Source organism: Homalodisca vitripennis, chromosome 8 (genome assembly GCF_021130785.1).
Source record: "Homalodisca vitripennis isolate AUS2020 chromosome 8, UT_GWSS_2.1, whole genome shotgun sequence".
Classification (NCBI taxonomy): Eukaryota; Metazoa; Arthropoda; class Insecta; order Hemiptera; family Cicadellidae; genus Homalodisca; species Homalodisca vitripennis.
The window spans coordinates 126,761,872-126,777,644 of record NC_060214.1 but is presented as its reverse complement, the minus strand read 5'-3'; positions in this window follow the sequence as shown (position 1 = coordinate 126,777,644).

Here is a 15,773-nt window from a genome sequence, read left to right as displayed (position 1 = left end):
TATCTTGGTGTTGTTTTTGACCGTAATCTGAACTTCTCAAACCATATTGAGAAAGTTACAGGTAAGCTAAGTAGCAGTATTTTTTTATTGTCTCGACTTGCCTGTTTCAAAAGTGCTGACATCCTCTTTTTGGCTTATCATGGTTGTTTTTACCCTTATTTATCTTATGCAGTACCAATTTGGGGCCATGAAAGCACCAAGACGCAGTATGTTTTCAGGTTGCAGAAGAGAGCTGTTCGGATAGTTTTTCACTTGGCCGGAAATCAGTCATGCAGATCGCTATTTCGAGAGAAAGGCATACTCACTTTTCCATCAATATACATCCTCAACAGCCTGACATTTCTAATCAAGAATTTTGGTTTATTTACTTCTCATATTACACATACTCATAGATACCAACTCCGTCACAACAATAACATAACCCTACCTCGCCATAGCACCACTTTTTTCAGAAATAAAACATATTCCTCCTGCATATCATTGTTTAATTCTCTACCACAGTATCTAAAGAATGTTAAGGAGCCCAACAAATTCAAAAGCCAATTGAAAGAATTTTTAATTCAAAAGGAATATTACAGTGTCCAGGATTACTTACTTGAGAAGTAAGACTAGTTTTAGTATGTTATGTTTTGGTTCTGTATGTAATGTTAAATTTAGTAATTTAGATAATTTTACTTTAATTTGACCTCTGCCTGTGCAATCCTTGTATTGTTTGTGGCAATAAATAATTTGACTTTGACTTTGACTTTGTTTTAAAATAAAATGGGTGTATATGGATAAAACATTTTATTGTTACTTAAAATCTACATTTAAATTTTAAGTTAAAACACTGCTCATTGTGACGACCTTTTTAGCAATGCATGTTTAAGTTCAGTGGTGTAAAAAATTTCTTGGGTTTTAAAAGATCACAGGAGTTGCTCCGATGCTGTTGCATCCTCCTTGCACCCTTGGGACCAATTCTTGTGCATTAGGAACCATAAAAAATAATACATTGGGTTGAGTTCCGGTCAACTAGCTGCCCAATTTACAGTTCTTCCACGCCCAATCTACTTCAGAGAGTAGGTTGCTTTGTGGTAATCAGTCAGAATATTACTGAAATGATTCGGCGCACCATCATGCATAAACCGCATGCGAAAGAAATGTATAAAGAATCTTTTAATCGCAACTTGAGGGAAGAGTTTGTTACTTATAGAAATATTCTCCATTCTACCATCAAACAAGCAAAATTTAGTTATTACAAAAATAAAATTAGTGAAGTTGGTAATGATGCTAAACAGTTTTGGTCAGTTGTTAACGAAGTGTCTGGTAGGCCTATGGGTAGGGAGCCGTTCCCGGTCGGGGCATTCTTGGAGCGCGGCGACACTGTCACTCAGGATAATATTACAGAAATAAGTAACTCAATTAATGAATATTTTTCCTCTGTGGGATCAGAGTTGGCAGGGGCTATCCAACCCAAAGGGCCTCAGGAAGTTAATGATGCTGACCACGCCGTGGATGCGGTATTTGAGATGCAGCCTGTCACTCACCAAGATCTTGTTAATGTAATAAGTACAATGAAAGGTGGATCCGCACCTGGGTGGGACTTAATTCCAACAAAAATTATTAAAAATAATATTTATAGCTTATCCCAACCTCTGTTACACATTATAAACCTTAGCATTAGAACTGGAATTTTTCCAAACGCCTTTAAAATTGCCAAAGTAATACCTATCTTTAAATCTGGCGTGAAAAACGAATTTTCTAACTATAGACCCATCTCCCTCTTAATTTCACTATCTAAGATCATTGAGAAATGCGTAAAATTGCAACTAACTAACTATTTAGAGCAGCAGAAGATTATTTCAGGAAATCAATATGGGTTCAGATTCAATAAAAACACTTCAAACGCACTTTTTGATATTACAAAATCCATCTCAAATCAATTCAGTCAAAAGAAACGTGTTCTTGTCAGCTTTCTGGACTTGGCTAAAGCTTTTGACTCAGTTGATAGATTTAAGCTTTTTTTAAGTTAGACATGATTGGAGTAAAAAATACCTCATTAGAGTGGTTTAAGAGTTACTTTCAAAATGGACAACAGATGGTTTATATAAACGGAAATACTAATGACACTATTGAAGTACCTTATGGAGTCGTGCAAGGGAGTACTCTGGGGCCTCTATTATTTCTAATATATATATATATATATATATATATATATATATATATATATATATATATAATATTTCCAAGCTGGTCTTACAGGGTAGCATATTTCTGTTTGCTGATGACACGGCTGTGGTTTCTTCTGGCTGCACTTGGGATGAAGCTTATTATAATGCATCGGCGGACTTAGCGAAAGTAAAAAATTGGTTTGATCACAACTCTTTAACAGTAAATGTAAGTAAAACAAAATTCATGCCAATAGTTACTCGTAACCAAACAGACCCGGATGAGAGAGTATTAAGAATTCATTCCTGCGGTGATGTGCGGTCTGCTGCCTGTGACTGTGGTCTTATTGAGCGTGTGGACCAATATAAATATTTAGGTGTAACAATAGATCATAAACTTTCTTGGTGTCCACACGTCCTAAACGTTAAATCTAAACTTAGAAAGCTAATATACGGGTTCACACAGTTAAGCCAGGTGTTGACCGTGGGTCAGTGCAGGTCTGTTTATTTTGCCTACGTGCAGTCAGTCTTGCAGTATGGTATCCTGGCGTGGGGAGGGGTGTCAGCCAATGTCTTAGAACCACTCGCGGTCGCACAGAGGTCTCTCATCAAAACTGTACTCAAGAAAAATCATAGGTATTCTACTAAAACTCTTTTCAACGAATTTCCAGTATTAAATGTGAGGCAGTTATATATAAAAAATTTATTATTATACATCAAAATCAATAAGATTGAAATTTTATCAGAAATACAGCATGGCTATACAACAAGGCACAGGACTAACTACGGATTCATTACCCCTAAATTAAATCATGGTTCAGAACTTATTAACTCTTTTTATCTTGCTCAAATCATCTTTAGAAACTTGCCAGAGGTATTAAAAATGGAGAGTGAAAGTGTGGCTGTCTACAAACAGAGGGTGAGTCGATGGTTGTACCGCATTGGCTGGGAGGCTGCTGAGAGGCTGTTGCGTTCTCCTTATTTTTAACATAATTTTATTTTCTTGTAGTATAATTACTAGTAACATGTCAGCATCGCATATTCTGATGGATACTCCAAACTTGATAATCTAAATATTTTAAATAGTACAAAGTAATTATATATTTTAGAATATATTTATATTAGTTAACTTTTTTTTAAATTATAAACCTACAATGTATATTTAATTAAATACCATGTGTAAGAAGGTTTTATTATTTTGTATTTTTAGATTAATGTGTGCAACTGTTCCGTTGAACTCTCCCCGCTCACAGACCTACAGTCTTTGCGGGGATTATTCCTGTATTATAATTTGTATTTCTAAAGTGTGCATTTTGTTTAAGGAATAAATGTTGATTTGATTTGATTTGATTTGATTCATTTATTGCAAGACGAAACATCGTCTAGTAAATCTAACAAAGTAGTTCTAAAAAATCTAGGTAAAATGTGTCCATTGAGACGGGACGGAAGAATATGTGGCTCAGCCGGTGATCTCAACATAACCCTACCACACCACCCTATGCATGGTGTGGTGAAGTATACCACACCATACATGTAAACTGAATTGCTGATGATGAGACCTACTCACATATTCGTGAGGATTCTCTAGTGCCCCAGTATGTTATGGGAATTTATTATACTATCTCTGGAAAGTATAGCTTCGTCTGTAAACAACACTTTCTTAAAATAATTTAGATTCTGAATATGACTTGTAAGTTGGCAATTAAAATATTCAATCATTGGAGGGTAATCTTGTGGGAGTTACTTTTGCACTTTAGTCAGGTGAAATAGAAATAGACTATTTGAGTCAATCGTACACCACACTGCAGTTTGGTTTACATTTCATCTATTTACACTAATCCATTAATTTAATCCATTTGGAATTCTCCTTACACTTGTCCCTGCACTTCCTTCAACAGCAGGCCCGTGCTGGGTACGTCGAAAGGGCGGGGGACAGGGGTGGTGAGGGCGCCAACCAACTGGGATACCGGGGGGTATGGAATACCCCCCATGATGGCGGGGGGTCCGGGGGTTCCCCCCCCGGGAATTGTTGAAAAAATAAACACCTAAAAACGTGTTTTTAAGCTACGTGAAGCACATTTTTCTTCAAGCAGTAACGAAGAAAATTTACACTTTAGCAAAGACCTGTTCATTGTAAAAATATTACAAATAATGCACACAAATCAAAGGTACAAAAAATTTAATAAACCACTTAAATCTGCGTTTTTTACCTTATTTGACACTTACAAATTGTAATGAACGAACATTGCTTATTTTTATGCATTATCAATTTAAAAAATAAGAATGAAATCAATAAATTTGAACGTATATACCTCGAAAAAGGAAAATAAATAAATGGTAGTTAGTTGCAAACACTTTGAACTAATTAAGTTGTTAATTTTTTCGAGCATCTCCTCTTTCCTACCCTCCCCCAACACGACTGCGTTATAGAATCGCCCACTGCCACTGCGCAAATGTGTAGACCCGCTCAGTCAGCAATTCGGCAAGGCTTACATGTTACATTTTAAACAACGTTTTAACTCAAACGAGTTTCCATCGTTTGTAATATAGTGTCTACAACACAGTTATAGACAGTTATCCTGAAAGAAGTATCATCACTTTCATCACTACATTTTTCACCGGCCATTTTTTTACTATCCTTGACCTTGACTTTTTGAATGTAGTTTCCATCATCAAATCTTTCAGATCCTCAAATTCTGAGGACGCCTCGATCTTCTCGTTGAATTTCCTAACGAATGTGTGTGCTGCTTCTAGAGTTTCATAAAACCAATTTCGCAGGTCTTTCAGTCTTTCAGTTGCTGACTGTATTAGCCTCCAGGCTTGAGCAAAGTCAAGATTCTTCGTTTGGAGGTAGTCTGATAACGGTGTAGTAACTTTAAATATTTGCAGGAAGGTCATTGCAATAACTGTTGTTTCAAACTCTAGTAACGCTACGGTCAGTTCATGGAATACATGTTTGGCTTGATGTGAAAGGTCAAGTGGGGTGCTTGTTGTCCAATTATCAATCCTGCCAAATATCTTAGTGGTAGCATCACACTTACTCCGCCGACATGCAGCACCAATAGCGCCGAGTTTAAAAACAGGATTTTCTGCTGAATAAAACTGTTGTCTCTTTAATGATTCCTTTAAAAATACTTGTGCCTATTGGAGCAAACAAAAAAATGTGATCGTTGAAGGAAGTATTTGTGCTATATCAGTAAGAACTAGGTTTAAAACATGAGCGTAGCACAAAGTGTGTATATGTTTCGGAATTCTCTCTGACAATTTAGCAGTTAAGCCTGCATAGGCTCCACTCATATTTGACGCCCCATCAAAAGCATTAGCTATACAATTTTCCACTGGAATTCCGACATTTTTCAATGTATGTTCTAAAGAATCCATCAGAGCATCGGCTTTAGTTGATGATACACATTGTAAAGCTATCAGTCTTTCCTGCACTTGGCCTCCGTTTACGAACCGAACAACGTCTGAACATTGATCATTTCCTGATATGTCTATTGTAGTGTCCATTAAAATGGAGAAGTTTACCGCTTCCTTCACTTGAGCTGATATATTATTTACAATTTCATCACGAAGAATTTTAACAATTTTAATCAATGTTGTATTGCTGAGAAATGTCACGTGGCTACCTCTTCCGACTATCTTTTTCTTCTCTCCTGTTTCCTTTTCCTTTTTAGCTCTTTTCTCGAATGATTTTTGGCTTTTTCGTCTAGTTTCAAGAGGGCGCCGGTTTACCTTTAAGGCAAGGGCGCAGGGGGACACGTCCCCCAGTCCCCCCGGGCCAGCACGGGCCTGTTCAACAGTTTAAAAAATGTTTTTTTCTATCTTGTGGTTTAGTTCAACCTGTGGACCTTTCCTTAATAATTATTACAACACAACATCATCGTTGATGGTTATCTCTCTTTAACGGCAAAGAATAGGTTCAATTCTTGAGATCAGAGATATGTCTGCCAAGAAATCAGAATATTCTTTATTAACAATTTCTTCAAGGAATGTAATAGTGCCATATGTACAGAATTATGTTTTGTAAAGTACACAATAAAATTAATAACATTAAGTTCAGGTCATTTGAAAAAATTCATCCATAGAGTAAATTTGATTGTCCATTAGGAGATTGTCCTTATTTAATTAGCACCAGTTTCTTCCCTGAGATCTTGAGGTAGGTGGTTGACAACTATAATACCGACATATATTGGTTTTCTTGCAAATACAGAAGTTCGGTGAGCTGGTAGGTTGAAAAGGTTGGCATGTCTCGTATTATAGTTGTGCAGGGCAGTTCTTCGGGCAGGTTGTTGTGTCCCACCTCACAGATGTATAATGCATAAACAGTCAATATGTGAAGGTTTTTAAAGTGCTCACGGCAGCTCTCCATATAATTTATGCCTGCTATAGTTCTTATTGCTCTCTTTTGTAGTATTAGAATACTGTCCATGTTTTTCTTAGAAGTACCACCCCATGCTGCAATAACATACATTATGTGAGTTTCACAAAAAGCATGATAAATTATTTTTGCAATTTCAGGCATGCCAATTTGCATCATTCGTTGTATTAAATATATACCAGTGTTTAATGTCTTGCATATGCAGTCAATGTGGACTGTCCAAGTAAAGCAGCTGGCAATGGTAACTCCCAGGAAACGTGCACTGTCCTCCACTTCTACCTCAGGCAAAGCTGTTTCCTCCCTTCCTATTCTCTCAAACATGAGTTGCTTTGTTTTTTGTGTATTTACAACTAGGTCATTCTCGTGGCAGTACTGAGTGGCTAGGTTTGTAGCAATAAAAGCGTTCAGGTTGAAGTTGTTCAAGGTTGTCATTACCCAGCACCTTGGTGTCATCTGCGTACATGATGGCTGGAGCACCCCTTTTTTACTGATAAAGGCGTTGAAAGAATTTTTTGTTCAAACCCTTTCCTTGACACATCAGTTCTACAACCTGATGTCTGTCAGATAAGTAGTTGAAAAACCATTCTGCAGCTTTTGCCACTACACCGAGTGATTGTAGCTTAAAAGCTCTATGTAAATCCTGTTTGCTTCAGCACTGTTTCCCCAAGTAGCACCGTACGCTAAACGCTACATCAACGTACTGCTCATTGCTGTACATAGCCATCTTTGAAATAATTACTACTGTAAAGGAATAAATAGTGCCAATGAACGGCAATCAAAGCCAAATAAAAAAAATATTAATTACAAACATGTTGTAGCCTTGTAATGAAACGATCTTAAAACTATTATTACGGGAATACTTTATAATTTTAGATTATTAACAAGAAAACAGCAGCTGTCAATACTCCAAAAACCAACAAATAATAAATCATTGAGACTTGGACAAAAGAATCTACTATTTACATCTTTGAAATCATAAACATTCACCATCTAAAATTAATGTAATTATTTTATTTATCAACCGATTAAAACATATTTGGTATAAATTGTTTTGTAATTACATTTTCAACAAATAATTAGTCTTGCAATTTTTATTTAAGATTAACAGTTTTTGAAAAATTTAAGTTTGAAAAATTTTAAATGCCTCAATTTTAAAATGTGAAGCAAAAATATGTAGGTATTTACATTTTTTAAATTTTCCCTTAAATTAACTTAACATAAATACCAAGTTTCATGTTATTTGCTCCAACGAGTTCTGAGTTATGTGACATAAATACGTTTTTAAATAAAAAAACCTGGACAGACAGATATTAAATTAAGGGAGATAGAACATATGAACTTTTTTGTTTGTTTTGTGTCTAGAATCATATCCAGAAGTTGTGGCAACGTTTTGTGAAACATCCTCTATAAAATTCTAGATGATATATAGTTCCTTATTTCTTAATACTACAAATATCATTGTGCTAAAATCTGACATAAATACATTTTTAACTTCTATAATTAAAAATACAACTAGTGAAACTTACAATGTAAAAAGAAGTTTTAAAGGTAAAAATATCAATGAAAGAGTACATAACTTAGGGCCTAACTAAAAATCAAAGATAAAATAGTTTACAAATGATGTAGAGCTTAAATTATTATGATTTTCCAAAGTTTCATCAGCACATTTACGATTAGTGAACCACACTCTTGGAATCTGTCAGGGACATCTTGGAGGATGAAGTTTGGGTGTAACTCGAGCTTTTGTGTAGGCTGAGTCTTGTGAACTGTCTCCTGGTGAAGTCTGGTGGTGGTAGTGTCTGTCTTTTCTTTCTGTCTCTTTCTAAAAACTAAAGCCAACCAGTCAAATGATATGTTACATGAACAAAGAAATTACAACTCATAATTGTAAAATTGAACTGCTTCTTGAATAAAGCGACATGGTGATTTTTCTTTTTTTATCACTCTGCTCTAAAGATGATATTCCCAAAAACTTCCAATAAACAAAGACTTTTGTCAGAAGGAACTTGCAGGTGTTGATGTAATGATAGAAAGCTTGACACCTTACACCAGATTTAGGGTTGAGAGACAGAGAGAGAGGGAATGAGAGAGAGTGAGGGAGAGAGGGGGAGAGAGAGTGAGAGTGAGGGGGGGTTACAATCACCCTCAATAACAACTCCCAGCTACCCGGAGTGGAGGAGAAAGGCCAGCAGGCGGTATTATCACTACACTCAGGACACGCTCTAGCGGTCACAGTGTGCTGCGGTCACATATGGACAACCTTAACATCGAGAAATGTTATCTATCTGATTTTGAAATTAGGTTACTCTTTTATAGGTTATATGTATTACCTATTATTCAGTTATATGTATTACTAAAATAGTTTGATGAACAGACAATATTATTAATAACTCTATTCATTTCTAAGAGGCGTGTTTCTGAGTGGCTTTAACATTCAGCGATAAGATTTTTCCAGGTAAAGGAGCCTTGTTAAATATCGCTGACAGTGTAGCGACAGTCTGGCGACAAGCGAGTCGAGTCTTGGTACACACAGGTCTACCTGCACAATAGACTAACAATACTTTTATCTCACATTTTTCACTAGTACAGTCACTGAAGGTGAAAATAAGGTAAAATTATTTCACATTGCGTGTGTTTACTTGAAAGTTTGCATACTACCACTACCTCATCTGACCCTTTATTTTAAAAGTGATATTGCCTCGATGTGTGTTTTTTGCAAGTTGGGTGGGAAGTTGGGAACTACCCTTGTACAAAAAAAAATCGGGAAGTACAGATTTTGTAATATAAAGGATTTAATTCATGTTAAAATATGTGGAATAGAGTGATTTTAAAGATTTTATATTTAATGCATGAAGTTAAATTACTTTTCTACCCTTGAAATTCTTAAAAACTACCCCTTTATGTCCGACAAGAAAATAAAGTTTTTAGTGCCTTAAAATGAACTTTTGGTTCATTCACAAACTTATATTATATCTTTTATCTTATTACTTATCAAAAAACTTATCACTCCCTAAAAATAATCCCTTCCATTAAAATAAAGAACTTGTCCCAGGATTGGTTGGGATGCCATTCAAAAACAATACGTCCAAGGTGTCCCGCTTTTCAAAATGGAATTGAGAGCGAAGCCACGGGTAAATGCTAGCTTTAAAATAAATACATCGCGGAGTATTTAAAGATTTATTGCTCTTAGTAAACACTTTGTATAACATAGAACTTTTTGTAATTCAAGCACTGTAAAAAATGTGAAAGTGAGAAAATAATGCAAGTAAAACATTAGCAACTGAAATAATGAAGAAGAGATCGGTGCTCGCTGGACACATTTATCTCCGCCGCCCGCGTCCTGAGCCTTTGCTGACCGAGCTACTGATAACACTACTTCCACCGGCAGACCTTACCTAGAAGCAGTTGACGTTTGACCATGGAGATGGCAGTTTAGTTCTTACACAATAATTAAGAAGAGATCGGTGCTCGCTGGACACATTTATCTCCGCCGCCCGCGTCCTGAGCCTTTGCTGACCGAGCTACTGATAACACTACTTCCACCGGCAGACCTTACCTAGAAGCAGTTGACGTTTTGACCATGGAGATGGCAGTTTAGTTCTTACACAATAATTAAGAAGTGATCTGTGCTCGGTGGACACATTTATCTCCGCCGCCCGTGTCCTGAGACTTTGCTGACCGAGCTACTGATAACACTACCTCCACAGGCAGACCTTACCTAGAAGCAGTTGACGTTTGACCATGGAGATGGCAGGTTAGTTCTTACACAATATTCTCTCATGTTTAACTAATATATTACATTTCTGGACGTAGTTAGCGAGATACTGTTTAAAACTCTGCATACTTAATTATCGCGATATTTCATTATTATATCTTAGATTTTGTTATCAATCTGACTGTATTGATTTAGAATAAACTTTTAACGAACCGAACCCGGCACAACAATTGGAGGTTATATCTCATTAAAACGAGGCGTTGCAGAGAAATGTAGGTACAATCGGCAGTAAAATGACGTCACTGTTGTAATACTTGCCCCTCCACGCGTCATACAGCACGATATTTTAAACAACAAATAGAACATTCAACACAGCTGACAACCCACGGTAGTTAAAATACCAGTTTGAATTGTGCTGTTTTCTCAGATTCTCAATGTTCCTTTCATGTTTTTTTTATTTTTAAGTAGGAGTTTCCTTATATGCTAAGTTTGTTAACTAGAATAAACCACATTGTTATAAGAAATTACTAATGTTTGCAAAAAATTGTATTTTCCATGTATAAATCTTTTGCTTTTTTATTTTTTACTTTGTGACTAAAGTTCCAAGAGTTATTTATATTTTAGTCATTATAAACCTTCACTAAACGAGGGACTATTTATTTTTACTCCAGTAAGATTTATGATCATACACATATTGTCGACCACGTCACCCTACTAAAGTGACGTGTGTATGTTCCCTTGTGCTATAAGCTATTTATAGGTACTTTGAACCATCCGTGATTGTTGTGTAAATCAGACAATGATTTCTTGCAGTGGGCGCAACAAGTGTGTAAGATAGTCAGGACATTGAGGTGATGGGAATATGCAAGCATAACTCACTACCTTGGCCTATGGACTGCAACCTTAGAGGATTGTTATTGCTATAATAATAACCAAGCACTAATGGTTTTCTCATCGATTGGTCATTCAAATTATGGTACCCTGTGCTTACTTTTAAAAATGCAACAAAAACGTAATTCTTACGAATTTACTCTACATAACTTCTTTAGGTATAATATTGAAAATCTTTTCGGGCCTAGGGATTTAGGAAATCCACCAATGAATATATAAACAAGGTTGTACGCAACAAGTGTCGTTAGGTTGCATGCAACATTCTATTCTGTAACTCACTTAATTATCTAGATATCCTGCGGGCAGACAATCATAAAAAAAGAAAATCATACAAAAATTACACTCAACAAATTACATGTCTCGACATGAATAATCAGAATACATTCTTTTCTATGTAGAAATGAAGTATTGAGGAAAATTTAAAGCCTACAGATTAAACCTTTCTCGAAAGTCTGCGGCTCTGTATCACTGACTGGCACATGTCTGAGCGATGACGTCATTGTCCCCAGGACCAGCACCGACACAGTCACCTTCTGTGTAGTCCTGACCTGGTTGTGTTGCTGTGTCGGCTATACTGTCAGCTTAGCCGACACAACACACAACCAGGTCAGGAGCCGCTAAAAGAATTCTTGCGTTCATATTTTTGTTTATTACCTAGCATTAACAACTAATTAAGGGATTTTGCATGAATTCTTGTTTAATACGTTTAGCTACATTTACAAATGAAACTGTCTTTTATACTATTCCATTATATGAATAGAGGAGTACGCCACAGGCACGCTAAGGTTGGACGCAACATTTCAAATCTAAATCTCATTTAATTCCACGGTGCCTACACACAACTCCTAGATGTAATCGTGTAACATTGTGACATTGTAGTATTGTGTAACATGTGTGTATCATTGTAGTATTGTGTAACATTTGTGTATCATTGTTTTAATTGTGATGAGCATTGTAGTATTGTGTAACATGTGTGTATCATTGTTTTAATTGTGATCACCATTGTTGTAATAGCAATCATGACTTTCGCCGTGTCATGTATATTATTAACGGCAAAAAATTTGATGTTGAGTTAAAAAAATATTTCTGAGTTTATTACAAAAGTAAATGATCTTCACTCCGCTGTAACTATGATGTGACACATATCCTGCATTGTACTGTAAACAAAACAATGTCTCTCTGCATTGTACTTACCTACAGTAGCAAACAAAACAATGTCTCCCTGCATTGTAGTTACCTACAGTAACAAACAAAACAATGTATCTGTGCATTGTACTTACCTACAGTAACAAACAAAACTATGTCTCCCTGCATTGTAGTTACCTACAGTAACAAACAAAACTATGTATCTTTGCATTGTACTTACCTTCAGTAACAAACAAAACTATGTCTCCCTGCATTGTAGTTACCTACAGTAGCAAACAAAACAATGTATCTTTGCATTGTGCTTACCTACAGTAACAAACAAAACTATGTCTCCCTGCATTGTACTTACCTACAGTAACAAACAAAACTATGTCTCCCTGCATTGTAGTTACCTTCAGTAACAAACAAAACTATGTCTCCCTGCATTGTAGTTACCTACAGTAACAAACAAAACTATGTCTCCCTGCATTGTAGTTACCTTCAGTAACAAACAAAACTATGTCTCCCTGCATTGTAGTTACCTTCAGTAACAAACAAAACTATGCTCTCTGCATTGTACTTACCTACAGTATCAAACAAAACTATGTCTCTCTTTTGAAACCATTGCACTTAAAACTATTCCAGTGCGTTAATTTTATAAGAAACCTTTAGTTCTCTTTTCTAGACAAGGTAGGATTATGCCACCTCACGTAACAGGTTCCGCTTAGGTTACCTGCAAAACCTTTAATCAGTAACTTACTTAATTTATATATATATATATATATATATATATATAATAAAAACATATATACATATATTTATTTATTTATTATGGGCAGATTGACATACAGAGAGTCATAACGAAAAGAAATTGGCACAAAAGTTGTGCTCAGCCAAATTCTATGGCTGGATATGCATCATCTTAAAATACACTATTTTTTATGTAGAAATGAAGTTTCAAGCAAATTTTAAATTCTACAAATGAAATTCTCGAAATATCTTGCCCATTAACAAACATGTTTTTGTTCCTTAACATGTGTTTCATAGCAGTGTAAAAATAAAGAAGTTCTGTTGGGCTAGGAAGGGTACAAATATTCAGTAGATCCTTTAAATGAAATTTTGAATATAAAACTTTTAAAGTTGACTTTCCACTCTCATTTTATTATTTACGCTATGAATAAAAATGTCTCATGTTATGTTTGTACTAACTCTGTTTACAAATATATCCGCTATTTTTTTCATTGTCCGATGGTTACGCACAAAACCAGTGCAATAAACTCGCTAAAGCTCAGCTAAATCCCTTTTATTGACGTGTACAATCAACGAGCTAAGTGTTCTTATCTAGAAATGAAGCATCGTGCAACATTTCAAGTTATTTCATTTTTTAGATATCGTATATTTCTCACAGACCCTAACAACAACTATTGACAAGAGTGAATTTATTACATATTACTGTCTGAACTTTCTTTTTTCTTGCAGGATTTCCACCTGACTCCACCATTAAACAGGTTTTAAATGAGAAGTCGGTGATACTTCACGTTCCCAGATCATTTCTCAACGTATTGGGATCTAGGAAGCAAGGCACACTTATCATCGAAGGTGAGCCTCACAGTTTAATATGTGACCATATGTGACTAAATGAGAACTCGGTGATACTGCAACATAGTATTAATTACATATTATTTATTTTAAATTAAAAAATAACTTTTAAATTAGTCCTAAGTGATGGGAAACAACACTTGGTGAGTAACAATTTTAAATTTAGTTTATTTGGAATATTGACAGATGGTTCAATATCATGGCGTTGTACAAAAAGAAGGATTGTATCAAATAGGTCAAAGTAGATTGTAAAAAAGCAAATTATTAAGTGAGAAGCAAGAATAAATAAATCTATCAATCAATGGTTATTGCAGAGATGATTCACATGTATAGCGGCCCGTCAATAAAAGGCATCAGAGCTAAACTTTTGTACATTCTCACCACATCAGAACAACACTCCACTCAAACATACAATTCAACATTCATGCAACTTTCATCCATTTGCAAATTTTCCACCCATGGTTAATCCACATAATTCAAGTGCGTTTAGAAGTAGCCGTAATATGCTGTTTTCAAGTCTTCTCTACTTGCTAACAAGGCTATCCTGTGCAAAACAAACAGACTTATGCTTAGCTTTTTTGAGACTTAATGGATGTGCTTGTGAAAAGATAAGTTATAGTCGATCTCAAAACCTAGAAAGTCCGTAAAAGAACTAGAGCCAGTGAGGAAATTTCCTATAAATACATCAAACCGATTTGAGTTATTTTCAGAAGACTTTAGACAAAAATAAATTAACTTGGTCTTTTATTTAAGTGAAGACGATTTTGCTAAAGCCATTAAAGTATAAAACTGCCTTAAGTGAAAATTTCAGTCTCTAATAGTTCCTGAGAGAATATCATTATCAACAGAAGAAAAAGTATCAGCCCCAGGATGGAACCCTGTGGTACATCCGCTAATGTGGGCAGTTCACTAGATTCAAATATCCGAAGGCAGCCTATACTGTCAGTATAGGGAACAGCCACAACCTGCTTACGTTTGACAATGAAGGACTAAACCCAAATGCCTTACCTCTAATACCTTACTCTAATGCCTTACCTCTAATACCTTACTCTAATGCCTTACCTCTAATACCTTACTCTAATGCCTTACCTCTAATACATTCTCAAGAAGCAGACTGTGCGGAACTGCGTCAAACATTTTTACTTTGGTCTAAAAACAAAGCGTATGTGTCTTTATGCACAACAGTGACAAGACACACAATGTGTGTCTTCATGTGTCAAGTGAATATACAGTCTGTGAAAAGAAGTTAAAAATAGCATGCGAAGTTGAAGTTTGCTTTTTGAAACCAAATTTTTTTGCAGATAATCTTATTAAACACGAGGCATTATTCCAGCCGATTAAGAAAGAGCTATTGAAGTACTGAGCTGCTGAATTTATGTATGAACAAGGCGGTCAGCACCAACTACATGTGAAATTTTGTGGTTTATTAAAATTCACCAACAACATTTTGTAATGTAAATTACCTATAATTGAGACTTGAATTCATTAGGAAACTCTAATAACGAATTTATTGCGGTTAGTATTTTATTTGATTATTTAATTTGCGATAAAACAAACAAGTTAATAACAACGAGTAGATTCTACTTAAAGACCAGAAGGAGGAATAATAATTACGTTGAACTGAAACAACGAAAAGGTTTTACGCAAAATTGTTTTTTAGGTTTTAGACCTGATGATATGTAGAATAAATACTGTTTAATTGAAAGTTTTATCACAAATATCACTTTAAAAACCCATGCCCTAAACTACTGTACACTTTCAAAGCATGTACTTGCACTAAAACTATTATTGTATACCTCGTACTTTGTATTAGAAGAAACTAGCTCTGTTTATTAAACTACAAAACTACACATTTTGTATACCTTCATTTTCAAAAATATTATGCCGACTACCAACATGATAATGAAGCTTGTGT